Source organism: Hippopotamus amphibius, chromosome 11 (assembly GCF_030028045.1).
Source record: "Hippopotamus amphibius kiboko isolate mHipAmp2 chromosome 11, mHipAmp2.hap2, whole genome shotgun sequence".
NCBI lineage: Eukaryota > Metazoa > Chordata > Mammalia > Artiodactyla > Hippopotamidae > Hippopotamus > Hippopotamus amphibius.
Window position 1 is genome coordinate 60,152,734 of NC_080196.1, and position 17,046 is coordinate 60,169,779.

Here is a 17,046-nt window from a genome sequence, read left to right on the forward strand (position 1 = left end):
ACTAGAACCTCTTCAAATATTTTCTCAGACCCTTTCTTGTTTTCTTCTTCTTCTGGGATGCCTATAATTCGAATGTTGGTACATTTAAGGTTATCACTGAGGTCTCTGAGACTGTCTTCTAATCTTTTTATTCTTTTTTCTTTTTCCTGCTCTGTGGCAGTTATTTCCCCCATTCTATCTTCCAACTCACTTATTCGTTCTTCTGCCTCAGTCATTCTGCTGGTTAGAGCATCTAGAGTATTTTTAATTTCAGTTATTTTGTTATCCTTTGCTGTTTGTTTTTCTGAGTTCTTATGAACTGTTTCTTGTACTTTCTCTATTTTGTTATTGAGATTTTGTATCATTTTTACTATCATGACTCTAAATTCTTTTTCAGGCATTTTTCCTATTTCCTCTTCATTTATTTGGTCTTGTGGAGTTTTTTCCTGTCCTTTGCCTGCATGGTGTTTCTTTGTTTCCTCATGGTTGTCCAAACTTTTGGGGTTGCTTGTCCTGGCGATAGAGGTGTTTATAGAAGACTGTCCAAGCCTCAGACTAATGTCCAAGTATTGGATTAAACGAATATTAAGTCTAGGAAACACATACACGTATAAGACACACAATTACTGAATCCGTTAGGACATAAGGCTCTAGAAAGACCTGACAGAACCCAGTGTGCTATCAGATATTCAAAGAGAAACCCAGCAGAAATTGACAACTGAAACAGAACAAATCAGAGACAAAAGCAAAAGCAAACAAACAACAAATAATACCCTACACATACAAACATCAATCGAGGGAGATTTTGTAAGCTAGGATCAAATATAGAAAAGAGCTGGAGTACCACCAGAGAGAATGGAGATTCTCCGAATGTAAATAGACAACTGTACTAAGAACTAAGATAAAGACAAAAGCCTAATATTAAATACCAAGGTAGTGCGTCATCTGGAGAATAGAGCAAGGAGTCTGAGCAGACCAATAGTGTTGCTTATAAGTATGTTAAGATAAAATAAACTTAAAAAGGCTGGAAGAAAGGGGAACAGAAGAGCGTAATGTGGTTGGAAACATGCACATAAAAAGAAAGGAATAGAAATGTATAAAAGATAGGGATGAAAGGAAAGTATGAGAGATATTTTGTCCATACTACCAAAAACTTAGCTAGATATAGAAGTATATAAAAAGGAAAAAAAAAAAAAAAAGAATAAAAATATCATTAAAAAATTATGTTATAAAACTTGTAGATCCCTTAGGGCTAAGATCGTATTTAATAAATCAAAAAAAAAAAAAAAAAAAGAGAGAGGGAGAGAAAGGAAAAAAAAAAGAAATCCAGAACTGATCCCAGAATGGACCAGTTCAATAGGTATTGATGCTACTATTTCTGTTTCCTTAGCGTCTCAGCTGTAAGTGTCCTTCTCCTTGCCTTGGGTTTTTTTTGCATTATTCTGTGACCAGCAGAGGTTCCTTTATTGTTCGTCTGTAAGCGTCGCTGTGTGGAGAGGGAGAGGGTACAATAGTGGCTCCTTCTCCTGGGAGTGAGTGAGCAGTGGCGCACTGTTGTTTCAGTCAGGCTTGGAGGTGCCTGTTGCAGAGGGCGCTGGTGGCTCAGGTGTAAACAGAAAGTCTTAGAGTTTGGCCTCTCTCGGGGTTTTTTTCTTTTTGATGCTGTTGTTTTTTTTTTTTTTTTCTCTAGGCAGCCTCCCTGATGCTGGCATTGCAAGGGGTTTTAATCTAGCCCCACCCGAGTGCCTGAGGGTGCTTGTTATCTCTGAGCACCTTAGGTGGCTGGCAGGGCGTCTCTCCACTGCCTGTTGCAGAGGTGCCGAAAGAGAGGGAGAGGCTACGCGGGCGGCTCCTCCCGCCCCCCCCCCCCCCCCCCCCGCCCGTGAGCCTGCAGCCTCTAGCCGCCATCATGGCCGGGCAGCTCTCAGGGACCGGCACTCCTCTCCGCGGACCTCCTCCCTCCTGTCCTCTCGGTCCGTCACCCTACCGGCAACAATGTTTCTCACCCTGAACCAGCTCTCCGGTTCCCACGCTCCCGCTCCTGGACCCTCCGTTCAGCCGCAGATCGATGTCTCGGTCCGGGAACGCTGAGCTGCGCTGCGGACCCTCCGTATGTTTCTCACTCCCTCCCATCTGCCACAGCTCCGCCGCTTCACCCTCTTTGAGCCCTCGTAGATGCCTCCCTACCGGCTATGTCGGGCTTCCCGCAGCCCTTTCTGGTGTCCGAGGCCGTCTGCAGGTGTTCAGCTGGTTCTCTGTGGGAATGACTGCATCCTTCCGTGCATTCCCAATGCATCTGTGGAGAGGGATGCACTCCACGTCTCTCTACTTCGCCGCCATCTTTTCTCCCTCTTATTATATATCTTAATATTCTTTTAGTGGTTGCCTTCGAGTTTGCAATCTACTTTTACAGTTAATCCAAGTCCACTTTCAAATAACATTATACTACTTCATGGGCAATGTGGATACCTTATGAAGAAAAAATTATCCTATACCACATATATATATATATATATATATATATATATATACACACACACATATATATATACACATATATACACACATTATATATATGATTGTTGGTATTATTATACTGAACAAATTTCACCTTCCATATACTCTCTTATTTTGTGTAGATTTTTGTTTCTGACCCTTATTAGTTTCCTTCTCTTTATAAGAACGTCTTTAACATTTCTTGTAAGACATGTCTACTGGCAACAAATTCCTCAGGTTTATTTGAGAAAGTCCATATCTCTTTTATTTTTGAAAGATAATTTCACAGGGGTGAGAATTATAGGTTGATATTTTTTTTCCTCTCAACACCTTTATTTGTGTGTGTGTGTGTGTGTGATTTTTTTCTTTTAAAAACAGTTTTATTGAGATATAATTGACATACAATAAATTGCATATATTTAAAGTATACAGTTTGACATTTTTTCTTATTAGTCATCTATTATATACATATTAGTGTATATATGTCAATCCGTCTCCCAATTCATCCCCCCTCCCACTTTCCCCCTTTCTTGTCCATATGTTTGTTCTCTACATCTGTGTCTTTATTTCTGCCTTGCAAATGGGTTCATCTGTACCATTTCTCTAGAGTCCACATATATGCATTAATATACAATATTTGTTTTTCTCTTTCTGACTTAGTTCACTCTCTATGACAGTCTCTAGGTCCATCCACATCTCTACAAATGTCTCAACACCTTTAATATTTCACTTCAGTCTCTTGTTTACAAGGTTACAGAGGAGAAGTCAAATATAATTCTTATCTTTGTTTCTCTATAATTAGGATTTCCTCCCCCACCCCAGCTTCTTTCCAGATTTTTTCCTTATCTTTGAATTTCCACAGTTTGAAAACAATATGCTCAGGTATAATTTCCTTGGTGTTTGTCTTGCTTAGGGTTCTCTGAGATTCCTGGATCTGTGGTTTGGTGTCTGACATTAATTTGGGGAAATTCTCAGTCATTATTGTTTCAACTTTTTTTCCTTTCTGTTTCTTTCTTTTCCTTCTGGTATTCTAATCTACACATGTGTTACACCTTTTGTATTTGTCCACAGTCCTTGGATATTCTTTTTCTTTTTTTCTTTCAGGCTCTGTTCCTTTTTGCTTTTCAGTTTTTAAGGATTTTGTTGAGATATCCTCAAGCTCAGAGATTCTTTCCTCAGCTGTGTTCTGGCTGACAAACCCATCAAAGCTATTCTTCAATTCTGTTACAGTTTTTGTTTGGTTGGTTGGTTGCTTGGTTGATTTATTTTTTATCTCTAGCATTTTTGTTGTTGTTGTTGTTCTTCTTTTAGGATTTTTACCTCCCTGCTTACATTACCCATCTGTTCTTGCTTGCTGTTTGGTCTATCAATTATAGTCCTTAGTATATTAATCATAAATCCCCAGTATGATAGTTCCATCATCCCTGCCATGTCTGGTTCTGATTCTTGCTCTGACTCTTCAAATTGTGTGTTGTGACTTTTGGTTTGCATTGTAGTTTCTTCTTAATAGCCTAACGTTTTGTCCCTGGTAAAAGGATATGGTATAAAGAGTAATATGGTGGTGAGGTATGGGAGGAGGGAAGCCATTCTATAGTGTTGCAATTAGGTCTCAGTCTTTTAGTGAGTCAATGTCTCTGGACTATAAGCTACGTAATCGTTTCTCAGCTTTTCTTCTTCCCATCTGAGATAGAATAGGGTGACTAGAGTGGGCCCAAGTTTACTCTTTCCCTGCTCCCACATAAATGTCTAGAGCTGACTGGTGTTGGGTATTTCACTTCCCCCATGTCAGTTAAGCTCTGATAACATCCCAGCATGTTAGGCTCTGGATAACTAGTTTCCTCTAAGGGCAGACATTTTAAGAAGAATACAGTGCTCTAGAGTATTTCAAAATGGTTCCTTTCCCCCTCCCTGCCAGAAGCATTGGAGAGTTTTTCTCTGTTATTTACTATGGAAACTGTGTTGAGATCCTGGAGGTAAATCTCACAATACTATAAGGATCCCCTATGACTGAATTCCTTTGGATTTGTTAACTCATAATCATGTCCTCAGTGAACCTCCAGCAATTCATTAGTTATAGTTCAGGTTTCCTACTCTGGCACTGGTTCCTATGGCAGTTTCCACTGTGAATCTCTGTTCTGGTAAGTCATGATGACCTATATTTGTCTGTCTGTCTCTCCAATCTTAGGGGTAGCAGTTTGCCCTGTTTCCTACCCTCTCTTCTTATGTATCCTGGAAGAGGTGTTAGTTTTCCATCTGTTTAGCTTTTTACTTGCTCTGAGGACAGAGTGTCAATTTTCAAACTCCTTACATGCAGAACTGAAAACTAGAAATCTCTCAAAATGTTATTTTTATTTCTTGCAACCATAGAAATGTAAAGGATAAAAAAAAAATAGTGTTGGGCTGGTATATCAGAGAGTTCAGTATACCTTATTATTATATAGAAGTCGATCACTAAAGACTATATCAGCATCAAATGGTTCATGTAATTCACTTGTGTAAAATTGCCAAGTCCTATTATTTCAGACATTAAAATAAGCAAAGCAGATTGAGCATTTAAGCACTTGGTGACTAATTCAATCTGTAAATGTTCAATGTGGTGCAGTTGTCTTTAATGGTACAACTAGTGAAGAACGTGGGTGGGAAGAAAGGTGGAAATGAAAGTTATTGGTGATCCCTGATGTATATGCAACAATCTCAGCAACAGATGAATTTGCTCTTATTAGCCTGATGATGCATATGAGGAATCTGATGCTTAGAGAATTTTTTAATTAGCTGAATATTCTCAAATAAGGATGGATTGTTAAACCCCCTCTATGTTGATGAATCTGATAATTTTGACAAACCTTAAATGCTTCAAACCTTGCTGGCCATTTATATACACATTGCCTCATCTACTTCCCCAAGCAGATTTTAAGTTTGGTGTCTTATTTCCATGTTATATCTGAGGTAACAGAGTCTTATAAAAATTCGGAAAATTGATCAGGAATTTTATCAAATAGTAAGTGATGGGTTGGATTTGAAACAAAATCTATCAGAATGCATTGTGACACTATGTCACTCTATATGCCACCCACGATCCAACAAGAAGGAAACACTATTTCTTGATTTTTTTTAGAGGAATGGTGGGACAGATGTTTTAGATTTATAATCGTAAGTGCAGCTTCCTTACCAAGTGAAGAAAAGATGTGATGTCTGAATTTCCAAAAGAGACTATGTGTGAGCATAGAAATATTCATAGCATTTTAGAGTTTACAGATCTTTTTCAATGAGTTATCTTGTATTGTTGGTCCTATGTTATCCTATTATATGTGAAGAATAAATATTTACTAACTTTCATTCCCTATAAAATATAAGTCCCCAGGGAAGCAATAAGAATGTGTGATAAATTCAGGAATGTGTTTCTGATCAGCTTTATGGTTTTTATGGTTCAGGGGTATTTTCTACGAAGAAGGCACCAAAACAATTAATGACTTGATAAAAAAAAGTGACTCTATTCCATTCATATTCATGGCAAAGGGAGAAGTTTTTGTCACTAGAAACTCAAACATATATACAGAAAAAATTTTCATACATCCTATGCTTTAACCTTTCTTTACAATTTATATTTTCTTTCTGCCACCTCTTGAGTGTGTCGCATAAGCTGGGAACTAACGTGGTTAAATGGCACCCCATTTATTTATACTGAAAAGTCCCTCAATCGAACTTCAAGTCCTCATAGGGTAGAAATAAGCCTTCTTTCTCTTCACTTATATGTACTTCCTGTAATTCTGTTACCTATTTTGAAATATAGTCCCATTTTTGTGTACTAAGTTCTATTACCCTCTGTTTTCCCTGCCTCCTTCACAAATAGGGTGCCAGTGTGCTTTCCCTGAAACTTTCTTACATTTGTCATTCCATTGATGTAAACGTACTATTAGTCAATTCAACATTCAAGGTGAGTTCATAACACTGACTTACAGAAGAGCATTACAGTATTTTCCATATCATTCTCAATCATATCCTCATTTTTTTCTTCAACATTGTACATTGAAATACTCACAATGATGCATAGATCCTTTTCCTGAGAGGTTACAATGCAGAGTGAAATAGGAATACTTTCTAGTAATATATTACTTGTCACACAGTGATTTCAAAGCACTTTGTTAACAAAGAAAGATTATTACCATCAATTTAATGGGAACTGAAACACATAAGTTAAATTACTTTTCCAAAGTTGAACAGAAAGTAAGTTACTACATTATGAACATAATTCATGTTCTTGTCATTACAGTGTTTAATTCCATCTAGTGGAACACACTTCCTTTCAGGCTGTCTTCTACATAACAATTTACTGCCCACTTGGCAGAACAAAGGCTCAAATTCATGGATTTGAGAATCCACTGTATCAAGGCAGAATCTGGGTTTACCTAGTAGTATGGTGACATTACTTTGGCTGGACAGAGCCAAAGGGAACTGCTTCACTACATCTGGAACTGCTCACATCTTCAAATATCCATAGTTTTATGAAAAAAAAATGAACACAGAATCATTACAGATATTTAGAGAAAAGAGAATAGTTAAAAAATAGAGAATAAAGAGAATAGTCAAGAAAATAAAAAGAGCATCACCTGAAACTCAACACTGAAGTAATTTAGGTATTGCTTTCATCCATTATGTGCATAGGTATATGTGTGTATATTTTAAACATTGGGATCATAACCTAGATACAATTTGTATGTTTCATTAGCTATTTTATTAATTTGTACTACCATTTATTAAAAAAACTTTTAAAATCCTTATATATTATTCAAATGATCAATCTTTTAGGATTGTTCTATTTTTTATATTGTTTAAAATATACTCTAACCCTGCTTAATGTTACGTGGCAGCCCGGTTAAGAGGGGAGTTTGGGGAAGATTGGATACATGTATATGTATGCTGAGTCCCTTTGCTGTGCATCTGAAACTATCACAACATTGTTAATTGGCTAAACTCCAATATAAAATAAGAAGTTAAAAATATAACTCAAGGAAAAATAAATATATACATCTTATCTTAAGGTAACTGAGACATTTTCCTAAATCTTTTGTATAAAAGAAATAAAATTATATTTTTAAAACTTAAGAATTTATTCCATCTGGACTTTTTTATTTTATGTTGATGTAGAGTTACATCAGTCCAAACCTCTGTAAGCTCTGGAAACCAGGCATGAATGTTCTTTAAAGCCCTCCCAATTGATTCTAACAAGCAGGAAGCATTGAGTACATGTCCTTCATGTAAAACATGAAATAAAAGGTTGTTTAATTTATTTGTTTTTAAAAAAGATGCTGATATTAGTATATAAAATTTCCTCTGCTGTGTTTTTATTTTCTTTTCACACCTCCCACTATCTACTCCACTTGGTTTTAGAGAATAAGATAATTTTTCTTACTCTTTACCTTCGCATTTTTAAATATGCTGTAAAGTTTAGTACTTAATTTATCAGCTTCGGTGGGATCTTTGACGCTCAACTATTATAAATAAGGCAACAGAAAGCTTCTTCCACTTTTCGTCTTTCCAAACCCTACCCATTCTTGTCAGCTGTGTCATTTCTACACTTGCAGATTACTGACATTTATATTCCATTCTGTCACTACGTTTCCCATGTAAGCTTTTGTTTTCATGTGCCAGTTCTTTTGCTTCCACTTTCCAGGAGTTTCCAAAAACTCATCTAAGCCATATCCCTTCAGTTTTTTTCATATTCAAAACTACAGTCTTTATCCTTGAGAAAGAGTTTATTGGGCTGCAACAATTTTGGCCTTCACTTTGCCCCTCTAGAATAACTTATAGACACTCTTCTTTCTGCACTGACTGTCACTGGAGAGGTCAGGCACAGTTCTGATTATTTTCCTGGGGAGCCCCTTGATATATATTTTTTTCTTTTGGCTGCCCAAAGAATGTGTTATTTATCTTTAAAGTATAATAATTAAATATATATATATTTTTTATTTATTAACATGTTGGTAGGGGCCTTTCTGAGCCAACTTTCCCTGGAATATTATATCAACTTTCTATTTGTAGATGTAAGGCTTTTTTCATTTCTGGAACAATTTCTTGAATAAAATATTTAAGTATTGTATCATGTTTTATTGTTTTGGTTTCATTTAGTCATTCATCTTCTGCACATATTGTTTTGTGGTTGTATTATGATACTGTTTACGGTTTTAAACATCTCTCATTTTTCCTTACTTTCTTCTCCATCTCTTTTTTTTTCTCCTTTAGCATGTTCTTCTTTCTCACATCTATCCTTTCTAGTCTATAATATGACACATAGTGGCTATATTTTCTACTAATTTTCCTCTAATTTTTTTTTTTTTTTGTCTTACTGTGTGTCTTCTGATGGTTGCTACATTTACTCATTTTTGTAATACTTATATTTAAGTGAAATGGAATTTTCCGCAGAACAACTAAATGTAGATGGTCCCTATGTAAAGAATGTGATGTCAGAGAAGTAGTCAAGATTTATTCATTCAAGGCTATAGTCCCTGTAAATATGGAGATGGCCAGTTTCTTAGAAACATATACTTAATATTGACTCTTTTGCCCCAGGATCTAATCTGACTCAAAATACATTTTGCCACCGACACTCAGATCCTTCCTTTCTTTCACTGGCTACTTGTGCCAAAGTGCAAAGGCCTTTCTTCCTTCTCTCTGCTCCTGGACTTCCTGCACTTTTAATTCCAATTACTCCCTGTATTCGTGTTCTGTTCAATCCCTTCTTGCAGACTGGCCAGTCAAGGTAATACCTTTGCATTTGGGGAGTAGTTATTGGCTCTCAATTTCTGAGATCTACCACCCTAACCCACCACTTTTCCTTCCTTCTTCCCTCCTTGTCCCCGTATAGCTGTAGCCTTCTGCCTAGATTCAACTGTCTTCAGTTTTTCTAGTTTTTTTTTTTTTTTTCCTTTTTTTAACTCACATAAGCACACTTAGTAAATCATGCTTGGGTTTTTTGTTTGTTTGTTTGTTTTTTGTCACCTAGATTAATCCCTAGGTCAAAAGGTGAAATTTTGTTGGCACATTGTCTTGTATTAGCACAAATTATTTTTCAACTAGACTCAAGCACGCTGGCAGCACACGGAATGAAAGGAATATGCTGAAAATTCTCACATGAAGACACTTGGAGTGCCTTTGTTGTTATTTTGTTAAGTGGGATGACAGGTATTTGGCGATAAAAATTTTCAAAGTCCCCAATACTGGAATGTTAGTGGAACTGTACACAATGTTCCTATATCGTGAAATAAAATAGATTCATAATTTAGCTTCTTTCAGAGCTTTTGGAGGACCTTAGAGTCATAATTACAATTGAACAAATAAAATTAAAATGACAATGATACATACTTACAACATCTGTACAACTCATCATTACATCAGACTGGAAGGGGAGACACACTAGTGGAGGAACTTTATGCTATTGACATTGAAGTGTTTGTTACATGGTCAGACTTCTTTGATAATATTATTAGTAGAATGTTCTCACAATGTAGTTCAGGACAGACTCAAGTGTGTACATGAAACTTTATTGGTGAGCCAGTAGGAAGGCAGGGATTGTGGGAGATGATTTTTATTGGAGAGACTAGAACTATGAATATTTACATCTTTCTTTGCTTTTGTTTGATAGGCACATGCTGGAAAATCAAGGAAAACTCATAGTTGAGAAAAAATCTGACAGAAGTCAAGATGACAGAGTAAGAGGACACTGAACTCCCCTCCCCTCAAGAACACATCAAAACTACAATGACATATAGAGCTACTCTCAATGAAATTGGCCTGGAGACTAGCAAGATGGCTCATCTACAACAAAGGCTATAAAGAAAGTTCTGGTAAGAAGAAAGGAGAAAGTGAGGGACACAAAAGAGGAGGGGAAACCTCCTGGGAAGCTAGGGGTATTTTTACTGTTGTTGTTTATTTTTATTATTTTTAAAGATGAGCACCCTTAACTCCCTTAAAATCAGCATTATCTTGTGTGTGCTAGAGAGGGTGACTGGAGAGGTTTGCTAAATATATAGCTGTGCAGTTTATACCCTATAACTTGAGGGACACAGTTTCAGCCAAAGGACTTGATATTCTCAGGGCAAAATAAAGCATGTAAAGGTGTGACTGTTAGATAACAAAAACGACAAACTGAGTACACTATGAGATATAAAGGAGAATTAAATGGCTGGATAAAGAAAAGTTTGGATAGTCATTATCCATAGGAAGATAGAGGAGGATATTAGAAAAATGAATTAAACCAAGAGGCTAGGTATAGAGAAGAATCAGTTGGAGATATTGGGTACCTATATAATAAATTTTTAAAAAGGAACTAAACTAAACTAATAGAAGCTTTGAATACTGAATAGATACTGTGAAGAAATGAATTTAATTTATTTACTGGAATAAAGTTGAAGAGAGAAAGAAGTAGAGTGAATATATATAATAAGATAAGGCAGAAATAAGTAGTAATGTGAATATAACTAATAAATAAAAATAGGTCTATTCATCAAACAAAAGCTAGAGACAAATTTGCATAAAAAGGAATCTGAAAGATGGTGAATTAATGAGAAACACTTCAAGTAAAAACGATACAGAAACCCAGAAAATGATATATTGTAAAACATATAACAAGCAAATAACAGAAAATGCAGGAATTTCATATTAAACAACATGAAATTTTGGATAAAAATTACTAACATGAAAGGATATAATGTACTAGTAAAATGAAAAATATAATCAAGAATATGTAATCATCATGAAAATATAAATACCTGACAAAATATCTTAAAATCATAAACTAAAAAACTGATAGAATTAGAGAGGAAATAGACAAATCAGCAATTTTAGTTTGCTAGTTTGTCATAAATCTTTCAGAATCTGATAGATTAAATAAAGAAAAAGTAGCACATATATTGATTATTGGAAATACATGATTAAGAAGCACAAACATTCTACACGTATGTTGGGTATAAAACAATATACTTTTACCTACATTGTATTTATATAGACATGTTTATACACCTATAAAATTTTTACCAAACTATAATAGTGGTCAAAATTTCCAATAATAACACATGGATCATTCACCAACACTGATCATGTCCTCAGTCATAAATAATACATCAAAAATTGCAATAGAAAAAAAAATCAAGGTATGTTCTTTGACTGGCATGTAATGTCATTAGAAATTAGTAAACATAATCTAGAATTAAACATGTATATGAATTTAAATTAAATCTTACTACTAAATAATCTTTGAGTTAGAGAAATTAATCTAAAAGGAGATCATTAAGATCTTAGAGCTACATGACATGAAATTAGTAATATTTAAAATCTATGCAGACACAACTAATCCATTAGTATTTAGAGGGAAATTTAAATTTGGTTATAAATAAACCAAAAGAATAAAAGTAAAAAACAAACAAAAACCCTTGAAACTAAAAACTAAACAAAAAAAAGAAAAGAAAAAAGCTAAAGAGAGGCATTAAAATAAAAACAAAAATAAAACAATAATAAAGGAAATCATAAAGATAAAGGAAGAATTTAACAAAGAAGATAAAATACTGAAGATTTCAACGTCAAACTGGTTTTTAAAAACATTTAGGAAATATAGAGACACCTCTGCCAAGTATAATGAGAGGGAAAAAAGATAGCAAGTGAAAAAAAATTCAAAATAAAATTGGGAAATAACTTCATCTGCCCATCATAGTAACAAATATAATTTAAATAATACTATAAAAAATCACACCTCAATGTATTTTCAGACTGGACAATTTAAAATAGATAAATTTATAATAAGGTTATAAAATGTTAAGTTTGAAAAAGAGGAACAAAAATCTTAGATATATGAAAAATTATGAAGAGATTGAAATTTCCAATCTAATTTTTTCTTCCAGTAAGGGCGAGAGTTGTTCTCACTTATACAAGTTGTTCCAAAAGAGGCAGAAACTGATCCAGATCTTTCTATGAGGCTAGTAAAATTTTATCTATAGTATTAGATAAGGATAATTCGGACACAGCAAATTACAGGCCTGTTTTATTCCTGAACATAGATGCAAAATTCCTAAATAATACATACCCTAAAATAATCCTATTTTATGCTAAAAGTAATATAGCAAGATGAAGTACATTACCTATATCCTAAACATATGGTACATAATAAAATAATAAAAATTCAATATATCTAATTCAATCTCTATCAACAGATGTATGATAGATATGTATTTAATCGATCTATATGTAGGTACATATATAAATATTTAAATCTATTTAACTTTCTATTTGTAAAAATACATATATATACTTATCATTCTCCTCTCTCTTTCTAATACATATAGACATATATAGTTATCTACCTATATCTTTCTATATAGATATACATACATAATTAATGGGTAAATTTCAAATCCTTTTAAAATAGTGAATATATGTGTACACATATATGTATATGTTGCGTATATTGAGAAACCTAGTAGAACTAAAAATTGTATTAAGGTAGTTGGCTACAAGACCAATTTGCAAGTCTGCAGGAGCATTTCTGTATGATTAGGCAACTAGATAATATAATAGAAAATAAAGTTGCTGAAAATGAAGTTAACAAATAATGTATAGACTTTTATGGAGGATGTATTAAAATATATTGAAGGATGTAAAAGCCATGAATAAATGCAGATATGCAAAATGCTCATAGAGAGGATGACTTAAGATCATAAAGATATTAATACATAAATTTAATACTTCTCAAAAGAAACTACAGTTACTTTTTTGAAGAATTTGAGAAAATTATACTAAATTGTATGTGAAAATAAAGGTCCATGAATAGCTTAGTCAATTTTGAAATAGAAGAGAAAAAATGTAGACCTCATTGTAGTCTATACATATTAAGATATTATACAAAGCCATAGTAATAAATACAGTGCAGAAATGATTCCTAGGCAATGGAATTGAAGGAAGAGTGTGATACGTGCGTGTGTGTGTGTGTATGTGTAAGTGGGCTGTTTAATTGACATTGCTGGAATTAGCTGTCTTAGTGTCTGTTGAAAGATAAATATGGATTTCTCTTTTTCCATTTATCAAGGTCATATCCAGTTTAATTAAGTCCTAAAGGTAAAAGTTAAAATTCAAATTATAACAGAAAAAATGACAGAGTATCTTCGTGATTTGGAGGTAGATAAAAACATAAATCAAATTATGGACCATGAGGGAAACATTCAATGTATTTAACTAGATTCCATATAATGGATTTAGTGGATAAGAAAAGTGGATAAGTCAACAGAAAACTGATAGACCAAAGAAGATATTTTCAATGCCTAAAATCAGCAAAAAAGTCATATTTTTAAAATAATACAATGAATAGCTGCAAATGAATCTGAAAAAGAGAGAAAAACAAGCAAAAAGTACAAATTGTTTGAATAGTAGTTACCAACAGAGTGGTCAAAAGTACTGAGGAATATAAGTCCCATTACTGATCAGAGAAACAAACTTTAAAACAGTAAGATCTAGTTTGACACCCTTCTGATTGTTCTAAATTGGGATCCCAAATAATACTATTCTGGCTAACTTATAGAGAGAAAGGAAATCTCATGTGCTGCTGGTAGGAGGGTAATCTGACACTTTGATTTAAGTGAGCAAGCCAGTGGTAATTAGTGAAATATAGATTGTACTTGCCCTATCATTCTGCTTTCCACTTCATGGAAATATGCACTAAAAATTCCCCTGCACAAGAGCTATATATAATTTGTTTGTTATAGCACTATTGTAGTTGCTGAGAGTTGGTTACAAGTGAAGTGACCACTACTAAAGTAGGACATATGAGTGACATTAGGTACGTATATGTGTGCATGTGTGTGTAGACTCTATCTATCATCTATCATCTATCTATCTGTCTATCTATCTATCTATCTATCATCTATCTATCTATCATATATTTATATATATATAATGAACTACCATATGTATTAGATTGCTAGGGCTGCCATAACAGAATGCCACAGACCAGATGGGGATGGCTTAAACAACAGAAATTTATTTTCTCACAGTTCTAGAAGCTGGGATCCAAGGTGCCAGCAGAGTTGGTTTCTCCTAAGGCCCCACTTCTTGGAATGCAGATAGCCACCCTCTTGCTGCTCTTTGCATGCTTTTTCCTCTGTGCCTACATACCCCTGGTATCTCTTCCTCTTCTTATAAGGTCATCAGTCATTTTGGATTAGGGCATTATCCTAAGGACCTCATTTTAACAAAATCATCTCTTTAAAGACTTTCTCTCCAATTATGGGTTACCCATATCTCAGAATGAGATTTCAAAATTCCCATTGAGGGGTTCAAAATGTGAATTCAAAATGTGAATTTGGGAGGAAGACAATTCAGCCCATATTTCCATAGATGAAAAGCATTAAAAATTAAAACCCCAGAAGTATATTTGGCAATCTAGACAGAATTTGAAAAGTGTTAAGTGAGGAAAGGTAAGAAGTATAATTCTACTTACATAGCTCAATAAAATGTTTGTAAATTAAATGTACACACACAACTATTAAATAAATGCATTTATTAAATTAATACATACATAATTACTATATATTTTAGAAGAAGGCATATATATATATATATATATATAATGTATTTGACCTGAAAGTCAGAGCCAATGAAAGGGGACAGAATAGAAATTCAGACTGGGTAAAAAGAAAATAAAAAAGTAAAACAAAAAAGTTGGTTTGCAAAGACTGATGAGGAATTTGATAAAATCAACTCTAAAATTGGAGATTAAAATTTAAAAAGCTGATGATCAAACATATATAGATAGTTATGTTGTGAAGACATGCATTAGATGTAAAGTTATAGCCACTTTTTAATATTGAGTTGACATTGTCATAAATATTGTTAATTCTGTTACTGCAAGATCATTAAACTGAACATTAACTTATTGGGATAGGTGACGGAGACAAAAACAGAGGAAAGGAAAGAAGTTTTTAAAAAAGAGTATTGGATGGAAGGAATGAATTATAGCCACATAGACACTGGAGTACTGGGTTAAAATATAGCTACAGCAAAGCTAAATTGACACCAAATTCTATCAATCTTGGCATGAAAATTCTTGCATAAAGGAGCATGGGAACAGAACTTGGAGCTGGACATGTGCTTATTTGTGAGGGCTGTGGAGTGGAGGACAAGACAGAGCATTATTGCACTAAATATTGAGGAGAACAATAATATTCCCACCTAAATTTTCCCCCAGTATTCTAACCAAACTAAATGGGCTAAGTGGACCTAATGGCTCATCTTTAGAAATGTTAGAGAAGGTTTCCTATTTGTTCTTTCCTGAGAAAAGAAAGAGTTCTGGACACTCATAGCTTTCAAATATGAATAACTCCAAGGAGCTTCTACCTCAAACTATTTCCAGTCAAGGTTTCCCTTCTCTTCCTTTTCTTCCTACAAATAAGGCATTGCAAATATGCCCATTAAGATTCTCACCTGAATATTTGATTCTTTATGACTGTGCTGCATAGAAAAATTTATACATAAAAATATTTACTATTTACTCATTTATGAAATAAACATTTGTTTATTCCCTATTCTGACCAAGCAACATCCTAAGAACAAAGTATAAAACACAAAAAATGAGAGCCCTGCCACAGGCCTAGCTCATATCCTTGTAGGAATCAAAATAAACATAATGTTACACAAGAGAAGTGTGACAGTTAAGCAAATAATAAGATCTACAATGACTACCTAAATGCTATGGTATCACAAAAGAAGATAGCCTAACTCACAGTGCACAGAAGGGGTGGTCGGGGAAATCTGGATGGCAGGGCCGCACGGTTGCATCTTGAAAGTGAAGTAAATACTTGTCAGAAAAACAAAGAAAGAGAATGTGCATTTGGAGAAAGGCAGCACATGGGAGTCATATTACAAGCACGTTGAATATACATGAATTAAAATAAATGTGCAGCACAAGCCACCAATACAAAGATTTGTTTCAATTATTGAGGAAATTTGGCTGCATTAAATTTGTGGGGAAAGAATACAGTATACATAAAATATGAATATCATACTTTATGATAGTTTTCAAAGGAGATTTTGACAGTGCATCAATTGTTGCTAAATGTACTGAATTTTTAGTCTAATATTTGTGTAAGCATATTGGTAATGTATTCCAAAATGCCTACAGCATGATGGGAAATTACATGATGGAGTTCAAAGGAGGCATATTCAGAGGCTTCATGGGCCCTGCTAATGGCTTAGATTTCTTTCCTAATATTCAGTGACAATTTTAATCAAGGTAGTGACAGAACCAGGTAGACGTTTAAGAGAAATAAACACAATGATGTTATTGGACAAAGGATTATGACAATGCCTGGAGGCATGAGGAGCAGTTAGAAGATAATTTCAGTTATCCAATAGGAAATTATGAGGATTTGAACCAAGGAAAGAGCAATGGGACTGGACAAAGAGGGCAGATTCAACTGGCTTGAAAGCAGGAGGAGCAATAATACACAGTGGCCAATTGTAAGGAAAAAGAGGGACAGGGAAAGGGAGGGTGACTTTTTTTTTTTCTTGACGTCTGGCTCGGGAAACTCTAAA